General features: G+C 47.9%; 1 protein-coding gene across 2 annotated transcripts in view; it reads left to right on the top strand.

Moving 5' to 3' along the window:
• Nucleotides 1-19,319, top strand: part of CCND3 (cyclin D3) — a 47,717-nt gene that overhangs the window by 420 nt on the left and 27,978 nt on the right. The window contains exon 1 of one of the 2 annotated variants that reach the window (XM_063356489.1): nucleotides 356-548. The exons of the other annotated variant lie outside the window; for it this stretch is intronic. The gene's annotated coding sequence lies outside the window, so the exon portion shown is untranslated. Of the gene's footprint in view, nucleotides 1-355; nucleotides 549-19,319 lie in introns of those variants that run through there. 2 annotated transcript variants of the gene reach the window in all.

Below are 19,319 nucleotides of genomic sequence, written 5' to 3'. Positions count from 1 at the left end.
AGAATAGCTCACGTTCCCATTAGGAAATTATTTACTAAAAAAAACCTTGAAAAGTACCAGCAGTGTGCCAGGAATCCTGTAACCATGGGAGCCTTTGGGGTTTTCCTGTTGTAAGCAATATGTACTCTTAGTTGGACCTCGGTGTACCAGCTTATGTGCTTAGATCTTTTGATCAAAGCTTTGGTGTCAGTTAAGTGTTTCAGAAAGACAGAACAGGAAACCCCCAAGCTACAACTCCCACCCCTTGCTTCCTGTTTAGGTACATGTGTGGGAGAACAAGAACATTGTAAGAACAAATTACCGCATGTGAGGCAGTGGGGGGGGGGGACGGGGACAAAAGTGATGTAAACAACAGCTGCCACGCTGGAAATTAAAGGTCCTGATCGCATTTGGTTTGGATGGCAACACAGCTTCCACACGCTGCTGGCTTTTCAACAATAGCAGCAAAATCCCTTAACAGATAGGGAAAGCGAGGAGGCAGAGGAAGGTGGAAGCTGGATTGTTCAAATCAAACGTTCCCGCAGAAGCAAATTTCTTGATCATCAAAGGTAGGAGGCAACATAGTTTCAGAGACTGAAAATGTGTCAGAGGGCAATCCCTTTTGCCTGATGTGCTCTGGGACATGCACATGTTGGCGGAGGGCTGGTGGAGTCTAATTGTGCTGAAGATATGAAAAGTACCTTGAAATGGCTGTGTGAGAGAGGGTCGGTGCTGACTGGGGATCTTGCAGCGTTTTGCCTTTGTGAATTCCCAGGGTGTCAGCGTTCTGCCAAACCGTGAGGCAGGGATGTCTGTCTCTGCCAGGGCTCTCAGCTCCCTGGCATGTTAAGAAAAGAGACATAGGGATGCCAAGCCCTTGTGGCTTCCAGTTGAGGAACTCCTGGAGGTCTGCACGCTAGTGAGTAAGGTGACATTGTAGATGAAGCTAAAAGAAGGGAAATAGGAGTGCTTAATTTTGGTAGGTTGCCATGTCCTGGGTAACTCTTGAGCAGTCTCTGACCTCAGTTGTTTGGGTGGGAAGGGGAGTGAACGCTGGCATGTCAACTGAAAACATGTATGCAGTGCTGCTGCAAAGATAGGCTTGGGCTGAATCAGAAATGTCTGTAGGAGCACTGGAGGAGTTTCAGACTGGTTGGTACTGTATCACCATGAGAAGCACTGTGCCCAATCTCAACTTGCCATCAAGTTAATAAAACCAACTTACAAGTTGATCTTTTATGAAATCCAGGGGCTGAGTAAATGAGGAAGTGAGTGTGCACAGGTGCTTTTGCTGACGAACGTTGTGTGCATCGGAATACGGAGTAAGGCAGCATTTTCTCCTCATAATATAATATGACAGCCATCACACTCAGCAGCGGAAAAGAAAAATAAATTGTGATTAGTGGTGTGGAGCTAGATCCTGAAATGTTTCAGGCAGAAGGGAGGTTGGATAGGAACCCGGTGCAAAGTGAGGGAGTAGCATGTGTTTGAGACGCGTGCAGGTCAGGACTTCAGTCCGCTCCTGTCTCTGCTACTGACTTGCCTAAGTCTCTCTTTCACTCCCCTATCTGTGCAGTGAGGAGCATGGGGATATTATTTAGCTGAGTTATTTCACTGAGATTGCGAGGGGTGCAATATAAATACAGCACATAATTGATCCATACCTCCTGATTGTTTTATTGCATGAGGACAGTCTCTTCTTGATCGCTTGTCTCTGATACTCTGTAATGTCGCTTTTCAGCCTGTTATTTATAGCAACTTGTCTAGAGTGAAACAAACCTGGCTTTCAGTCCCTGCCTTCTGGAGTGTTTATGCATTTAACTGCTTCATGTAAAACACAGACACAATCCTGAAGAATACAGCACCCTTCTACTCTGGAGAATTAACCGCTGATCTGTGGAGCCACTCAGCTCCCCTCTGCCCCAGCTGACTCTCAGACTTTTTTCTGTGCCATGATTGTTTCCACCCATGTGGATGGAGGGCATCCAATGTCTTCCTGAGCCCACCTGGGGCATCCTTCTGGGAGCTGGAAAGTAGAGAGGCTGAGCAGTTACTGAGAACATGGGCACAGCCTTTCATCCTTCAGCTTTTGCAGGAAAGGAGCCTTGCAGAGGCAAGACTTCAGAAGCCCCAGGTAGTTATTTTAAGTCTCTGAAATGCCCGGCTCCTACTCAGGCAGTGCTGAGGGAGCCTTGCCTAACCTAGCCTGTGTTCCCGTCAGGAACCAGATACCCCACAGGACAATTAAGGCTGGGAGGGACCTCAGGAGGTCTCTAGTCCAGTCACCTGCTAGAAGCAGGCTCAGATGAGGCTACCAAATGTAAACCTTCCTGTGCCCACTTGCATCATGCAAGCTCCATCTGCAGCTGAGGATCTGCCTGCCAGGACAGAGGCAAGCATATATTTCCTGCTCTGGCTGAGCTGTTTGTCCTGGCTTATGCATGTCCCTCTGCATGTGATGCCTTTTGCTGATTTTTTTTTTTTTTTCCTTGTGGGTATTGCATTACCTGATTTATTCATGTGTGGGAGCTATTGTGTTAATAAGAGTACTTCAGTCCTGCACTGCCTGCTTTTTTCCTTTTAGTCTCTTCGGAATATTCTTTTTTCCTCCTTCCCAAAACTTCACAAATTTCAGAAAACAAAGCTGTTTAAGTCTCTAGTTCTTTGCACTCCAGGGGCTTTGGTTGGGGAAGGGGGTGGTGAGAGAAGTCCCGCAGTGAGGGATGCTAGGGGAGGCTGGGTGCTGTGGTCAGTGGGGCAATGCATTGTATTATTCTGGGCTCTGGTCCTGGCTCTGCAGCCAGTCTGCTGAGTAACCATAGGCAAGTCTCTTTGCTCCTCTGCATTGAATGTTCCCATCTGTAAGTACTGGAGTTCCTTGTGAGATGCTTTCAGAGCTGATAAAAAGCAGCATTTGACATCAAAATATTCTTGTTGGTGGTACAGTACCCTTGGAAAGCTCTTCCCAGAGCAGCGCAGTCCATGTTGGACTTATCACAAGCAGAGGATCCAGCGCCTGGCTGAAATCCACTAGTCCACAGATTTGCAGACACTCCTAAAATTATGGGTACAACATCCCTCTTTATGGTGTGGGCACATAATTCTTCCCTTCTGCATAGCTCTCTTCTGACTTGTGGGGTGGGAATAGAAAATTTCCATAAAGGTCCAGTTACTCAGTGATTTAAGAGATTCTTGCATGTCTCTCAAGTACCGACCGCTCTGAAGTAGCGGCTAGCAGCCACTAGAGGAGACTAGCCAGCCGAGACAAGCAGGGAGTAGCAAAAACGAAGCACTTCAGTGCCATACTGAAAGATGTTGCCAGGGATCCAATTTGAAAGGGATGGAATTTGGAAACAGAACCCTGCTGGCAGTCTGTGTCCATAGGTGGAGGGCAGCATCGTTATTTCAGAGCCCATGTGAAGTGGAAAAAGACACTGTTGCTGGAAGAATTTGCCAATTTAATGTGCCAGTTTCCTCTGGGGTGCTGTGAAATCGGTCATCTGGCAGCAAAATGAAAAACTGCAGGATGGCGATAGTCTGTGTGCCTTCCTGGGCATGTTGTGTTTTCCCAAAGATTGGAACGTTTCCTCTTGTTTCCCGTTTTTAGCAACAACAAAAAACACTTTCACATTGGTGTCAAACTGAGAAAGGAAAAAAGTTCATGTTTTACTCTGAATCACATGCAGATTATTTAAAAGAAGAGGTAGGAGTTAGGATTCCCAGATGTGTTGACACTAAACAGTTGTGTGAGCCCAGACAAGAAGAACGTTAACCTTGTTGAGATACAGCTGAATAGTTATTCTGACATGTACAATCCCGGAGGGGAAACTGTAAAGCTTGTTGAAATTCAGGTTTGAAAAGAATAATGGGAACTGATGACTGTGGACTCTTTGGATAGGGAAAGCCCAAGGCTTTGTAATTTTTTGAGCCTGGGAGGTGCTCAGCATAGCAGAAGAGCCTGCACAAGGCTGGCTGTGTCACCTTGATGTTTTAAAATCACAGCTTTGAGAGAGGTGGTTAGTCAGATGGAAATTACTGAGCTCAATGTAGGGGTGAAATTTTGCAGTGTGTGTTAGACAGGAAGCCAGGCCAAGTGATCTAATGTCCCTTTGCGCTCTTAAATTTTGTTGTGCCTCTGGCTTGCAGAGAGATGTGCCTTGGACAGGCCCAGAGCAAAGGATGGAGCTGCTGCAGGTTGGTTTCCTTGCAACACCCAGCCCCGAAAGGAGGCAGCTGCCACCTGCCTGGTCTGGGTCTGCCCAAAGCCACCCCAGCACCGTTGCCACCAGAGGGCATGTTGTGACCAATATGTTATTCTTGAGCAACTTAATTCAGAAACCAAAATTGCCAGTAGTGAATTAATTTAGATTCTTATACCCCTTAGCTGTGAGGATGCCACTATAATGCTCCCTGCACCCATTTGTTGTTGCAAAGCTCCAATGAGCCCCCCGAATTCCTTGACTAACCAGATCTGAGGAGTTTTGTCATGAAGTTTGACAGTGACAACCACTTGATATGCAGAGGAAGCTGCTGCTGGGCAAGGAGGGAATAAACTGCACATCTGGGAATCTTTTGTTGGTGTTTTTTTTTTTTTCCCCCAGTGACATTAGCTTATGCCTTGCAGAAAAGAAAGCTCAAATGCAGAGCACTCATAGTCATGTTGCTGCTATTGTTTTTTTTATTATTTTATTTATTATTTTGAGAAATATTATTTGTTGGTTAGTGTTTTATCCTCCTGTAAAACAGTAGTGGTGTTATTGTTGGCAATATACATGTGTGTTAATTAAAGACTCTTGAAGTAAAAGCTTTGCAGATTTCTTGCTGGTTTTGTTATTTAGTGGAGGAGGCTGATCTTTGGCAGAAAGGACTGTCCTGCCTGGGCTCAGAGTGAGGTGTGGGGATGCGGATGAGCTCTCGGGATAGTGCTGAGGGGTCACATCTGGAATTTACATCCACCTTTCAAAAAGATGTAACGTGCACAGGGGGTGGAGAAGAGTTTCCAGAATGCAAAATGCATCTCAGTGTGTGAGTTTGGCGTTCCAGCCATGGAGGTTCTCAGAGTAAAGCTTGAAGCCGTTTAGTCAAACCTATAAATAACCACAAGGGGAGAAGGTGTCTGGTGGTAGAGGGCTCTTTGATCTAACAGAGTCATAACAAGATCCAGGTGCTGGAAGTGGAGATCAGCACGGTTAAAACAGGAAATAAGATGCATCTCTTCATAGGGGAATGTAACTGGGCTCCTCGAGGGTGCAGTACACTCCCAAATGCGTCAGTCTTCATTTGGAGCCCTGACTGTTGTTCCAGAAGATAATGCTGTAGTTCAACTGCAGGCTGCTGAGCTAGACACAGAAATGAGGTGTTTATAGCTGTTTCCTAAGCAGGCAGTCGGAGCTGGGTGCTAGCGTCCCTTCTGAGGTTATACTGTATGGCAGTGTTTGTGCTGGAGTTAGACCCCAAAGGGTCCCTGGCTCTCCTCCCCTGCCACTCGGGCAGGGTCCCCCACCCTTACTGATGGGACCGCGGAGATGCGTCCAGTGTCTCCTTCTGCGAGTTGTGCGCTGTAGGGATGAGCCTACAACAGCAATGAGATCGCAGGAGCTCCGTTTGGCCAAACTGGAATGTCAGGGTACCTTTACTGCTTAAAGCAGATCTGGGGTGATTGATGTTTGCTAGGCCTTTTATTTCAACACTATTCAGCTGATGTAAAAATTGTTCCTTCCCATTCCACCAGCTCATAGCTATGTTTCTGAGTCAGTGCCATGTCTAATCCACCAAGCATGTAAACCCACACCTCCAGGCTGTCCAGAGTTTCCGCTGCCAAGAACTATTGCAGATCTCTGGTCAGCTTGTCCTGCCTCACCACTGACTCAGTGGAAGTTCTTCTCCATTCTGTCCCTCTGTTTGCCTGACGCTTCAGGGTCCAAAGGGGGTGACGCGGTGGATAAAGTCTGCTTTTGTGCAACCAATTAGATGTGAACTTTATTTTCTGAGGAACAGCAGATGTTAGTTTGCTGAGAGGACAGGCAGAGGAACACTGCCAGGTTTAGAGGATGCTCTCCAGTGCAGATTCTTACAGACAATGCAAGTGGTCCTTGCCTTCCCTTCTGCACTGGAGAGGATGATGAGTTCTCTGCCGAATCTTATCTGCAAGCTGTCATTCTGACTTCCCATCCTTGCTTTGGGCAAACTGTTTGCAGCTGCTTTGGACATGCCAAATGCTGGATGTAACAGCCACTGATGCAGTCCGTTGGTATCAGGGATGCTGTAAATCAAAATATCCCCAGCGGTGTCAGGGAGAGCCAATGGCATATTCAACAGAGAGCCAGTACTTGTCTGGCCGAGCCTCTCTTCTGCCTTGTCAAGGGATAATGATGATCTGGATACTGGGGACCCTTAAAACCAGCTAGAGGGACTCTGGGAGAAGAGGCACATTGCCCAGGCCTTGTCCCTAGTATGGATTGATCAGTCAGAGCCATATGTCTGACCCTAAAGTCTCTCAAATCATGTTGTTCATCCCTGACCAAGAAGTGGCAAATACAACGTGTAATTGCAGCAAAACTAGAATTATCCCCGTTTGCTGACCCCTGTATCCACATTTGGTGTATTTTGCCTTAGGCCATGAACCCATTCCCCACCTCAAGTATCTGCCTGACTTTTAAATGTCGTCTTCAGACCTTCAGGCTGTCAGAAGAACTACTGCCTAGCAAGGTGGGCACTGTCTGTCTTGTAAAGCAGATGTCAGCATTAAAGCTAGGCCAGGACAATGTCTGTCTCCTGCACGTTTTTTGCACACTTCCCGCCTGTGGCTAACAGCTTGCCAGCTGAAGCCATCTCTGCTCCAAGCCAGAGCTGTTTCGCATGCCTTTGATATTTTGCAAAGGGTAAGGTGTTGCTGCTGGCCCCAAAGGGTGACAGCCTTACCCCCGAGCATGAGCACCAGCCGCTCTCAACTCAGAAGAGGCCACTTACCGCATTTGGGTTTCTTACTGCTGTCTTTGACAAATATCACTATCGTTTCAGGAAACCACACGGTGGGTGTTGTCTTTTCAGGGTAGGGGTGGGGAAGGAATCCTGCTCCTCCATGCACAGGCCCAGGGATAGGGCTGGGGGTGGTGGGATACCTCTGCTCTCCAGGACGGGCTTTGGGTAGCTCCTCAATCAGAGCAGGATGAAGCTGCCCACACTTTCCCTGGCAGGGGACATCCAGGGCCAGCATGAGTAATTCCCGCAGATCATGGGCTGCGCCGTGAGTGGGCTGACCTGGCTCTGCTTCAGAGTAGAAGAACACAAAAGTTTGGAAAATTCTACTGAGCTGTGGTTGTGCGATGTTGCCTATCCCAGCTGGGCTTGAGGTACTTTTTTTGAGCTCTTCCTATTTCCGAAGGATGAGGAAGCTATTTAGATGGATTCTGAAGAACCCACGTGCCTCAGCTGGGACTCGTGCATGGACGTGGCTTGCTAAAATTCTCCCAGGTCGGACTGAGGGGTTTACTATCTTTTGGAGATGCTTCCCACGGTGATGGGGTGATACGGTGGAGTCTCTTTTTGTCTGCTACTGGATTAGAACATCAGGCTTAGAGGGCCTGGTTCTGGCTCTGCTCTTGGCTTTTGTATATATCAAGACACTTCCCTTTTCGTGCTTGTTTTTTTTCCCCATCTTTAAAATGCAGGGAGGGGGGAATAGCTTAAGAACCATCAGTGAATTGACTGGAAGAGTTGCCAAGTTAGGCAGCTGCTTACTGTTACAAGAGTGTGTGACAATAGTGAGGTTGAGAGGAGTTGCTGTCACCTTTACTTGTCCATTGAATCTGTCATTTTAAGAATAATGGCATTTCTTAGCAAAGGACTTTGAGGAAATGCCTATAATTGTAAATTCGAGCTCAGTCTGATGAAAGTCACTTTTTTCATCCCAGTGGGATCCTGGAAATACAGAAGCAGTAGCAATGGATGAAATGTAGGAACTTCTGTGAATTTATTGGACCTTCTCAACAGGTTCAAGCTGAGTTTAGAGCTTGTGTTTGGACTGATTCTTGTTTGATCAAATCCAGCTCTCCGTCCCCGTTTTCAGATGAAATGAAAATTGTCACTATCAGGGCAAGAAGCTGATAAAAGTTTCTTCCTGAGAACAAAGCCTGAAGTGTATTCATCTGTGTTCGCAAAAGGATCTTAAGGGATAAGGAAGGCTTCTTGGGAAGAAATCCTGAAATAGGCAGTGGGGAGGGCAAGGAGAGGGAGGTTTGTTAAATCACTTGAATAGCATTGCTTTTCTTTCAAGGACTCCTTCCCCCCACCCCCAAAAAAGGAAAGAAAAAAAGCAGCTGTTTGGTTATTTCATTATAGCCTTTCTTGATTTTTAGGAGCTGCATTGCTTAGTGTCTCTAAAAAATCATACACCCTTCAAAAAGTGCCTTTGCTAGCACAGAGGCATATTCAAACCAGAATTAGATGCTTAAGTATCTTTGGGCAAATGGGTGGAGAGTCCCAGCCAGCCACGTCTGTACACCGTCCTTTGGCTGTGGAAGAATCCCATTGCCCAGGTGAGAGGTACGGCCAGGTTTTCTTCATACTACTTGCTCCATGACAAGCCTTGGGTGTTGAAAAAACTTTCTACCCTCTCCAGCCTGTTCTCCCCTTCTTAAGAGGAAAGAGAAGCTCCAGATCTTGTCTGGAATAAGCCTGAGGTGGGAAAACTTCTGTGTTCTCCCAACAGCTCTTTCCACACGTACCTGAACCAAAAGCTGTTAGTCTGTGGAAGTTTTGAATTGATCAGACCTAATGGAAACCTGAAACTGAACCCCACCAGACATCCACAGTCCTCCGGACTCATGGTATAATGTCACTCCTCAGGCCCTTCATATTAGCCGGGCAGAGCAGTTTGTTTCTCCGGGGGTTTCAGAAGCAGCAGTGAGACAGACACACAAGGGGTGAGGCAGAGATAGTGGGTGGCAGCAGCTGTTCAGGATGTGTTGCTGATTCTGTGGCATCTCCCACCCTTTTTGGAAATCGAGAGTTTGGAGCAAGACAGAAAGAAAGAAGAAACAGCCACCGATAAAGCTTCACATAGATGACAGCCCTATCCTCAACGGGCTGTGACCCACGGCCTGTCTCTGGGGATCCACACCAGCTGGGAGGCAACGATAGCCTTTGCTGCTTGTTCTGTCTGTTCACCTCCCCACTCTGGGCATGGGGACGGATATCATCTCCCTTCCTTCCTCCTCCCGCATGTCTCCGTCTCTTCCTCTCGAAGTCTGAAGTTTTTCTCCATAACCTCTGTTAACTTGCCCTGGCAGACTTTCTGGTTTGGCTCTGCTCGCTGACCCTCTGTTGTGTAACTCCCTAGGGACTTGTAGCCTTGGTCCCCTTAAGGGTCCCACCTAGCGATGGTGGGCTGGGAAATCCCAGAGTATTCTCTGTGCTGGAAATGCAATTTTGAAGAGGCAAAAAAATAGAGTGAAGAAAATGTTTGTGGCTAGACACTGTTGACCCTGGACCATGCTCCATGAACAAAGTTTGCCTCAGAGCATGACTGTGTGTCACTTGGGTTTGTCTGTGAGGACCTTCATCAAGCTAAGAGGATGCTGGTGTCACCCCAAGAGCTGATCGTCCCAGGTGTGGTGGCAATAGCCACTTACTGAAGCACAAAAGAGAGAGTATTTGCTGGAGCTCAGGGTGACATGCTTGTGTGGCAGAGAAGTCACTTGGGCTGGGAGCAAGGGAAGCTGCTCCAAGGGCAGATGCAGAACAAGTTTTCTGTGGCTGTGAAACTATCTAGTTTGACTGGAGGAAAGGAGATCTCATACTGTGGGCAGCAAGGCTTATATTGGTCCATGGAGTTGCGGAAGAGCAGGGCTGTGCTGGGGAAGGCCCCTTGGGCAAGGAGGACTAAGATCTGCATTGGCTTCACAGGGAGGGTTGTAGGGGGAGCATGGGGAGTCTGGTAAAGCATGTGTTTCTTCAGCCTCACCAACAGCAGGGTGTATTTTTGGGTAAATATTTAAGACTGGGTCTCTGAAGGTCTGATAAACTGAGTTCCCACGGCCCAAGCAAAGATCCTGTGGCTTCAGGGTATACGGAGGGCTACAAGCCATGTTTCACGTGCAGACAACTGTCACCGCATGTAATTTTGTTTCTTTTCTTCTTTTTTTTTTGTCTTCTTTTTTTTTTCCTATAACAAATGAAGGGGGTCCCTGCATCTGGCTGTGGCGGTTAAACAGGTTCGATTTAATCACAGACTGATATAAGACTCAGAGAGAAAGGAGGGGAAAGGGGTGAGAAACACAGAGCACCTGCTTACCCCCAGCCAGCGTGCCCCGTTCTGGGTCAGGCTGCGCATGCGGGAGGGCCAGGAAATCCACAGCCGGTAGTCGGGGTGCAGGGGGAAGCGTGTTGCCCAGATCCTGCCTGGGTGGAAAGACAGATGGTTGGGACCTTTTGCAAAAGTTTTCTGCAACACACATCTGGGTAGAGTGGAAGCACGACAGGGACATTGCAGGGCTGGCAGGGAGGGCATTGCACGGCAGGACGCTTCTGAAGGGGCATTTGCAGCAGCGCAATGCGTGTGTTGAGAGATGAGACAAATCCGATGCCTCATCTGCCTCCCAGAAAATGGGAAATCTCAGGTTGCTCCCTAACTGTGCGTTAAGGATTGCCTGCTTAAGCAGCAGGAGTGGCTCGTGTGTGGAGAATAGCCGGCTGGGCTGGTGGTCCTCGTGTTTCTGGCTGTTGCAGTCCTCTTTGCTCTACCCCCAGTGTCAGGGCGAGCACCATCTTTCTAGGCCAGGGCAGCAAAGGGAATGGGCAAAAAGAAGCTGAAAACTGCTGTCTTCTAGTGGCATTTCCCATACCTAGTGGGAAGGATGCTAAAATCGTGACTTCCCAAATGGAAGCCCCCAGGCCAAATCTTTTTAATACAGTCTACAAAGAGCCATGGCAGTGTTGATCCTCTGAGCAAACATGAGGTGTCAGTTCTCTGGGATGTCCTGTGTGTTAAGTGGTATCTTGAGTATGGATCAGTGAGTTCCCCTGCTGAACTGCGCCTCCCTAGACTGGTAGGGTACAGATATATATGTCACTGTGGATCTGTTCCCAGGTGCAGAAGTGATTCTCAGTTAGGCTGGCAAGCAGAAATGTCCCAGCTGGGTGGAAAATACACAAGGCCCAAAAAAGAGGCGAGACTTGGCTCTTCTGTGAGGGCTTCTTCGGAATCAGGATTTTGGGGCTGGAACCCAGAACTGGGAAAGGCCATGCAATCACCAACGCGCTGGTCTTCCCACGAGGAGCCAAGTGTTTTGCTGAGCGGGAGATGGGTTTTGCCATCCAACCTAGCACTAGGTTTCTTTTTCCTCCCTCTGCTCATCTTTTTGCAGCACGTTAACTGAGACAGCAGTTTTTCCGAACCCCCTTTTCCTCCCTCCCCTCCACCCCCAACCTGGTTATCGATGAAAGCAGATTTGACATGTGATAGGTCCCAAGATAAAAGCAACGTTACAAGAGAATGTAAGCAAGAGCTCAGGGGGGAGAAAAAAAGCCCCCAAAGAGTCAAACAAGGCACGATCAGGATATCTGGTGTCAGCCCCAGCCACTCCTTGGCCCCAGGTACAGCTGGGACGAGGCCTGCCTTCTGGAAAGGGTTAATGCCAGGACTGCTGCTAGACTTTGGAGCCCTTTTGACAGTGGTTTTGAAATCTGATTTTCTTTTTGCAACCAAGTGAGGTTTTTATCAACTTCCTATTTGAGAGCAGAAGTCGCAGCCGGTGCAGGAAGGCTGGTGCAGGAGTGCCGGCTGGTGTCCTTGTGCCCTTGCGTTTTAGTGCGCTGGCAACGCAAGAACCACGGCTTGGGCAAATGAGATGTTAAGGGTAGGAAATAGCCCCAGAGTTCAGTGAAATAAAGGGTCCAGTTTTAGTCTTTGCATGATACCACAGGCCAGCCATACTGCATGCAACCTGCTCCTGGTTGCTCGCCGCAGTGTCACTGGCCTCCTCTCGCCTGTGTGCAGAGTTCAGCTGTCCATGGCTAGTGGCCTGTGTCAAACTCCTTGTGCAAAACAGCAAAATAACTGTTTGTGCCTCTGCCTGTAATGCCCAGGTGCCGAGACCTGCACTGGTGTCTGAACTCCAAACCAGGTGAGGCCCAAATCAGTTCTGTGGGGGGCTTGTAGAGTAACACCACCTATACCGCCATCATGAGAGGTGAGGAGCAGCCCATCCCTGTGCAGATGGCTCCATCCTGCTCTTGTACTTACAGCCACAACAGCGTTGTCTCCGGGAGGCTTTTTGGCAGCACAAGGCAGGCAGAATGGAGCAGGTCCCCTGCTTCATGCACGTGTACGTGAATCCGCTTGTTCTAATCCAGGATTTGTTTGCACAATTTGTGTTATTCCTTTACACATGTGGCTGGGGCTTGGTCTTGCATGGGCTTTTCACTTGAAATCGGTCTGTCCTAAACTCAAGTATTCAGGGACTTGTGCTCTTCGGGACAGCTCGGGTTTCTCTATCATGTTTTATGGGGGAGCTGGGCCTGGGCAAGCACAGATGGACTCGAGGCTTATGGAAAGTACCTTTCAAACCAGCCCTATTTAGATTTCTAGACTGAGCCAGAAAAATAAATAAATAAAGATGGGAGGTCTGGCCTTTTTATTTGTCTGGTGTATTTAATTTCATTGACAATCAGAGCCCGGGCCAGCCTCTCTATTGGAAATACCCCAGCAAGTCTCAGATTTTGCAGAGATTTCCCCAAATTCTTCATATGGTGAGATGACACTTCTCATCTTTACCCAGAAGCTATGTCAGCATTTTTCTCTTATCTTGCACAGGAGAGAGCCTGTGGTGGCTCTCTAGCCCTGGCCTGGCAGGGTACAGGTATATAGGTCACTTGCCCTGTGTCGCAGGGAAGGATGCAATCCCAATATTGCTTGTGATGCCCCAAATCACAAACACCATCAGAGCAAGGAGAGAGTTCAGCACAGGGGAGCCCAGCTCTGCCCAGCATCGTGGTGGTGCCGATACGCAAACACCTGATGGAGCATGAGAGCAGCAGTGACAGCACCAGAACTGGAAAAATCTGCCCTGCTTGTAGCTGTGGCAGGGTGTGCAGGGAAACTACTGCTGAGATACTCTGTGTAATGTCCATGCTACAGTCTCTGTTCAAAGGTCTTGTGCCACGCTTGTTTTCTGCCTCACTTGCAGTTGTTTTTCAACTCTGATGCAACTGTTAAAACTCTTTCAAACTGTCAGCTTGCAAAGCCGAAGGGTTAAACACAGGACGCAGAGTGGGCCTGTATACAGCAGACCTCTTTGGTGGCTGAGGACCGCCAGCATAATCTCTGCTCTCACAATGCTATCTCAGCTCCAAAGCAGTGGTTTACAGGTTTTGCTCAAAGCATCATCCACATGTGCAACCAGATGCGTCTTCCTTAGGCACTTAGCTGTGCCTGCAAGGGTTTAGCTGAGCCAGATCTGCAGGTGCAAGAAGTGACAAGAGATGGGGAGTGGAAACTGGTCTGTCTTTAGGGCACCATTGTAGTTTTCAGCTGTGCATCCAACCATCAGTCTCTGCAGGTGAGCAGAGATCGTTGCTGAGCATCTATTTTCTCCTTCTTAACTTTTACTGTGCAGGAAGTAAATAAACACTTATGCATACTTTTAACATATTTGTCAGGTAATGGTGGTAAAAATAAGTTTGCATAATGTGGGGCTGAATGGGCTGAGATCTGCTTCATGTTGCACATGGGAGCCCATTGAAATCAATGGGGTCTCAGGGGTATAACTGATGGCAAACATCAGCCCTTCTTTAAGCCTTTTGTGTCTCGCTGTCTCAGCTGCTGGCACACGGGAATGGTAGCCTGCAGCCCTGCCATCATTACTCATAGGCTAACCTTCCTGCTCGCGGGTGTGTGGGGGCTGACCGCTCTCATGCGTGCATCAGGGCAGGAATTATCTGGGATTTTGATGGTTATAACTGCAAAAGACAGAAGTCTGTTTTTTGTCTTGCAGCATCTCCTAACCCCATCTAGTAGGAGAGCTCTGTCATGTTCAGAAGTGCAAATGCACAGTCTCTGGTTTACAGTTTATTACTAATTAGGATCAACTGTAATCCTGTATGCCTGTAACTGTATGCCTGAAAACTGTATGCCCAAAAAAGAAAGATCTACTGTTTCCATGGACATCAAATTGGTATACAGAGCTGAGTAAGTCTACTGACCCAAGTAGGAATTTCCAGGGCTCGTTGTTAGTTTCTGGTGTCTCTGGTTGATGCGTTCACAGTAATAGCTGACACTTAGATGAATGTGTCTCCCCACTCTTTTAGATAGATCATAATCTCTGTCCTGAAACAATTCATGCAGACGCTTGGCATCACTTCATAACAACCCAGTGGCAGGAGACAGTGATACAGAGGAGAGCACGGCGGTAGGAGAAGGGAGCTGCCCTGGCAGGAGACTGAGGAGTCTCTACAAAAAAAAAAAAAAGCTTTTCCCTGTGGAGACAAAAACATGCAAATATTAGTATTGGAGGTTATTGAAAATCACTTGCTGTAATAGCCCCAGACCCCAGCAGCATGGCTCTCCAAAGCACTGCGCATCCCGACAATAGGGCAGGATGGATGTACTCAGGGAGTGTAGGGGGCCAAAGCAACAGGTATTGTGTCATTTTAAAGACAAAAGATTGGGGGCAGAGACTTGTCACACATGTTTTTGGGCTTGAATGAGCTCTCTAGAGCCCTATCCCAGCCTTTGGCACCAGCCTTTTTCCTGGGAGCAGAAAGGGACTGGATATTGCAGTGTTTCTGTAGGTTGTGGTACTGCGGTTGTATACAGTGGTGGGTGCTCTCTGCAGGTAAGGTGTTTTCCATCAGTGTTTCCACTGATTTCCTGATTTCTTCTTCTGCATTGTGCATTAGGTTGGATAACCAAGATTTTTAACCTGGTCAGCACATTACTAAGCAAAACCATAGCGTCTGCGTTTCCTGTTAATCTGGTACCTTTATTTCTTCAATAAATTTAGCACAGCAGACGGGAGAAGCAGCGTGTTCAGCTCACTTTTCTGAGAAAATTGTAGCAAGGGCAGAAAGGGGTGGTTGTCTAACAGCTCCCAGCCATACCATACAAGAGATTTTTGGATAGGAAGTGAAGAGCTACTTTTCCCATGGGAACTACGGGGGGAGGCAAACTGAACTGAATGGAGGCCTCATAAATCAAAGACATACGCCTTTGACGTTCTGCACTATAGCTTTGGGCGGCTGGTATTTTTATGCCCAGTCAAGAATTTAAAAAAAAAAAAAAGCCACAAAATGCATGAATTATAAAAAATGCTGAGTTCTGTGAATGTCTCCTTCCATCAGCCCTGAAGTACTACAGAAGGGGAGACTGAGGCACGGTGCATGGAGTCCAATTTGCTGAGGGTCATGTAGAACCTCAGCCCTATGGCGGTGAACAAAAACCGATAGAGCTGTTCTCAGACGTTTGTTCTCACCTCCACTCTTAGTGAGAGGGGAAGGGCTCAGGCAGTACGACTGGCAGGGACATCTATGTTTTGTTACAGTTAAGCTAAACATGCATCCCATGTGTCTTCTTCATGCAGAGGCAGCAGCAGTATTTGCACTGCCTGCTTGAGAAATCTACATCATCAAAGCACTTTGCAGGTATTAACTAATTCATCATTGTTAAACTGCAGCAATGGGATTTTCCAAAGCTGTCATTACTGACCTAAGCTGGGAGCAAAACTCACAGCAGCTGTGGTGGAAACAAAGTTAAGCACACTTTAAAATACATAGGCCTAGGGAGATGTGATTCAGTACGTATGACCTTACTTCTCCATCCACCTTCATCAAAATACCTTCTAACTTATCACGGATTAAAAGCAGGAGGTTATTTTCACCCAGTTCAGCAATCAGTTCACAGACCCCTCCAGTGCTGTCTCCCTGATAGCTGCCCTTTCCCAGCTCCCATCAGCAATGGATACTTCTCTGTGCCTTAGCCTAGATGGTAGTTCAGTGTCCCATCCCTTTTACCCATCACCAACCTCAGCTTGGGGTGTGGAGGTAAGTCTGAGGCTTTGTGCTACCTCTCAGCACCAGCTGAATCTCACCCTCTTTAAATGCTCCTTTTGTTCATAGACTTTCCTGCCAGCCTGGAGTTTGCAGCAGTTGAAGTGAACTAGTGCGATGCATCTCTACCTCTTACAGGCCATGAGTGGATTCTGTTGTGTCTGTGTATATCTTCCTATGCAAGCTGATTGCCTACTTGGCCTGCTAGTTTGATTGTACAGCTACTGCTGAAGTGCAACCAGCTCTTTCCCCCGCCTTGCTGCTCTTAACCCTCTCTGTGTGGAGGGATATGAGCCTGCCAATACCTTAGGGCGACCTCTCCCTTTCGCTTAGGCGTTAAAAGATGGTGTCAGGGGCTTACTGAAGCACTATCAGTCACCGTGCTCATGCAGTTGTTTGTTTGACTTTCTCTTTTTGAGGGTAGCTAGGTTCTCAGAAACCCAGGCAGGGAGCTGCAGGCAGGGAGACGGGAGCACAAAAAGACCTTTTGCTTATCTCTGACCTTTCTGGCCTGGACACATGTTGCAGGGTGGCCTCCAGGACCCAGATAATGCAAAAGCTGGGATGCACGATTAGGCATTGAGGCATTGAGCTGCCATCTGCAAAGATCTGGTAAAGACCTGTGAGGTGGCAGCAAAGAGAGAAAAAATAAATAAGGGAAGCCTCCTCCGCAAAGCGTGATGAAAAACTGGGGTGGAGGGATGTGTGTGACATGGTGGGGCAGTGCCCCTGTCTGGGGAGCCGGAGAGGCTTTGTCAAAGGGTCAAGGGAAGGTTTGTGGCCTTGGCAAGTTCCTTGCTGGTGGAGGGTGTAAGGAGGTGGACGCTGGAGAAATTGGGCCCCCAACCAATGCCCTGCTCTGCGAAACCCACTCTGCGGGCAGTGGTGAGCAGCCCACCCCTCTGCTCCCTGTACCTGTACTGCAGGTGGCTGAAACTCCCCAGTGCAAATATCTGGAAGAAAATGTTGTTTTTTCTTTGTGTTTGGAATTACATTAGGATGAGAGAAAGGTAACCCCATGTGCCTGGCTGTAGCCACCCCTTTGGGTACAGCCTGAGAATCATGGCCAGGACGAAGCAAGGCTTGCACTTGCGTTTTGTCCTCCCACGTCCCAGGTCGTGCCACGGTGTGCAAGAGCTTTCCAGACACTATTACTGTAAGCAGCAAGGCCAGGCACAGCTGGTTTCCAGCAAAACTGAAGCTCTTCTGTGTGTTATCTGGTGTCCGTGAAAGACTGAATCTATTCCTTAGTGGAAGTGTGATTTGGGTCTCTCTTCTCCTGAGCTGCCTGCTTGCACAAGACTTGTGGGAGTGCAACAACGTTGGTACCTTTACCTGATAAAGCCAGTCAGACTTGGTTGAAATTGGCCAAAGGATTAAGAATTTATGGGAAAGGGAGGACAGACACACGCAGCAGGATTGCATATGGCTTGTTTCTTTAGAAAACAAGGCTAGAAGTGCTGAAAGGTCTTGGGTTCATCCTGATGCAGAACAGGAAGATTTTTGTGGGATGGGAAAAATGTTTCCTGCCCAGCTCCAGCCATGTCGCAGCGTAGGGAGACCCATTGCGGTAAGCCTGGGCTGCAGCGATGGGGCCTGGACAGACAGAGGGGACCACAGGGTGTGTTTATGTCCAGCAGCCTCAGTAAAAATTCCCCTTTATGGTATCACAGCCAAATCCTGCTTCTTCCACTCCACAAAGGACAGGCAGTACAGCATGACCTTGAGGTAAACAAGAAGCAAGATATTAACTGGGCAGAATATAACATATATATATGTTTATTTTCAGGTAGAAAAATCAAACACTTTCCCATCCTCTCTGGAGAAAAACATCCTCTAAAGTTTCTTGTTTTGCTGAGGCTTCTCTTTTCTCTCGAGCCGTTTCCAGCCGCCGCGGTGGCGGGCGGAGGGACGGATCCCCGTGCAGATGCTGGCAGCCCCACCCTGCCAGCTGAGGAGCTGCACTTTCAGTAGCCATGTACCAGGGTGACGTGGGGTCAGCCAGGGTGTAGCCTGTGATAGTTATCTTTAAGGGGCCTTGAGAATATTTATTTTTTTTCCCCAGATTGTTTCCCCCCACCCCCCTTCTATGATTAGGCTCTAGTGACCCAGCTCTGATTTCCTTTTTTAATTAATTGCAATAGTCTCAGTTTCTGTGTTTCATGTAGTAATGAGCATTTCCTTTATTACGGCTATTGCTTATGCAGCGTATCTATGTGCTCCCCAGAATGGCTGCCTGCCCTGGTAACAACTGGGCCTCAGAAGATGTGGTCTAGTCCGTGCTTCATCGATGTAAATAGCTGCTGAGCTGTGGGAGGTTTATTTGCCAGCATAGTTAAAACAGTAGATGCTCTTATACAAATATGGTCATACCTTACATGAATATGGTTTATTTTACATATATACTAATTTAAAGACCGTTAAATGGTTTCACCACCACAATATCCTTTTGCATGGTGAAAAGAGTAAAGCTTTTATATGGATGGAGCAAATGGAGAAACCCACCTGATTCTGAGACAAAGCTGACCTAAATCTCTCCCAGCACAGCTTTCCTGTCTGCACTTGCCCATTCGGTAACGCAGCTTTGCAGCCAGCCAGGTCTTGTCCCGCATCTGGCAGAAGTTAACCCAGTCAGAACAGGGCAGCCAGCACAAAGAGCAGCCTCCGTGCAAGGAAGGGAGGAGGACTGGCATCGGGCACGGCGGCGAGCAGGACAGCCCCTTTGGCAGCAGCCCGGACTTCCATGGTTTCACCCAGGAAACCAGATCCCAGATTGTCCTTTCCCCCCCTGTGCAGTTGGTTTCTCATGCAGCTCCTTTGTCCGCCTTATCTAGCGAGGTTGGCACCTCCTCAGCCTCCTCTTGTGTGCGTCAGGGCCCAAAAGGCCCAGATCTTAGCGGGGGGGTGTGCTTTTATACCCATTTTAAGGCAAATAAGAGCTCCCGAGTCCTGAAGCTTGTACCACTTCAAGCAGGCAGGCCACTTCACAGTATGTTCTGGGAGTTGTCGCTACAAAAACTAGCACTCGACTATTAAAGTCTCCAGATCCTGACTGAAGCTGATGAATTTACACCAAGTTAATTACTAGGTCCCTTTCCAAGGGTCTGATCCAGTCGTTCCATTGCAGGATGTAATTTTCAGGGAGAATTAAATCCTTTGCTTACATGTTTGTAGAGTTAAAGACATAATCTTGTAGCATCTTTCACCTGGGAATTTTCTACCATTTTGAAGGCCTTTAACACCATTAATAAACGAACATCATTAATGATTAATTGCATAAATATGAATGGAGTGGG

This window comes from Chroicocephalus ridibundus, chromosome 20, assembly GCF_963924245.1.
Source record: "Chroicocephalus ridibundus chromosome 20, bChrRid1.1, whole genome shotgun sequence".
NCBI lineage: Eukaryota > Metazoa > Chordata > Aves > Charadriiformes > Laridae > Chroicocephalus > Chroicocephalus ridibundus.
The sequence above is the reverse complement of the archived record's forward strand: the minus strand, read 5'-3'. Positions and strand labels throughout refer to the sequence as shown.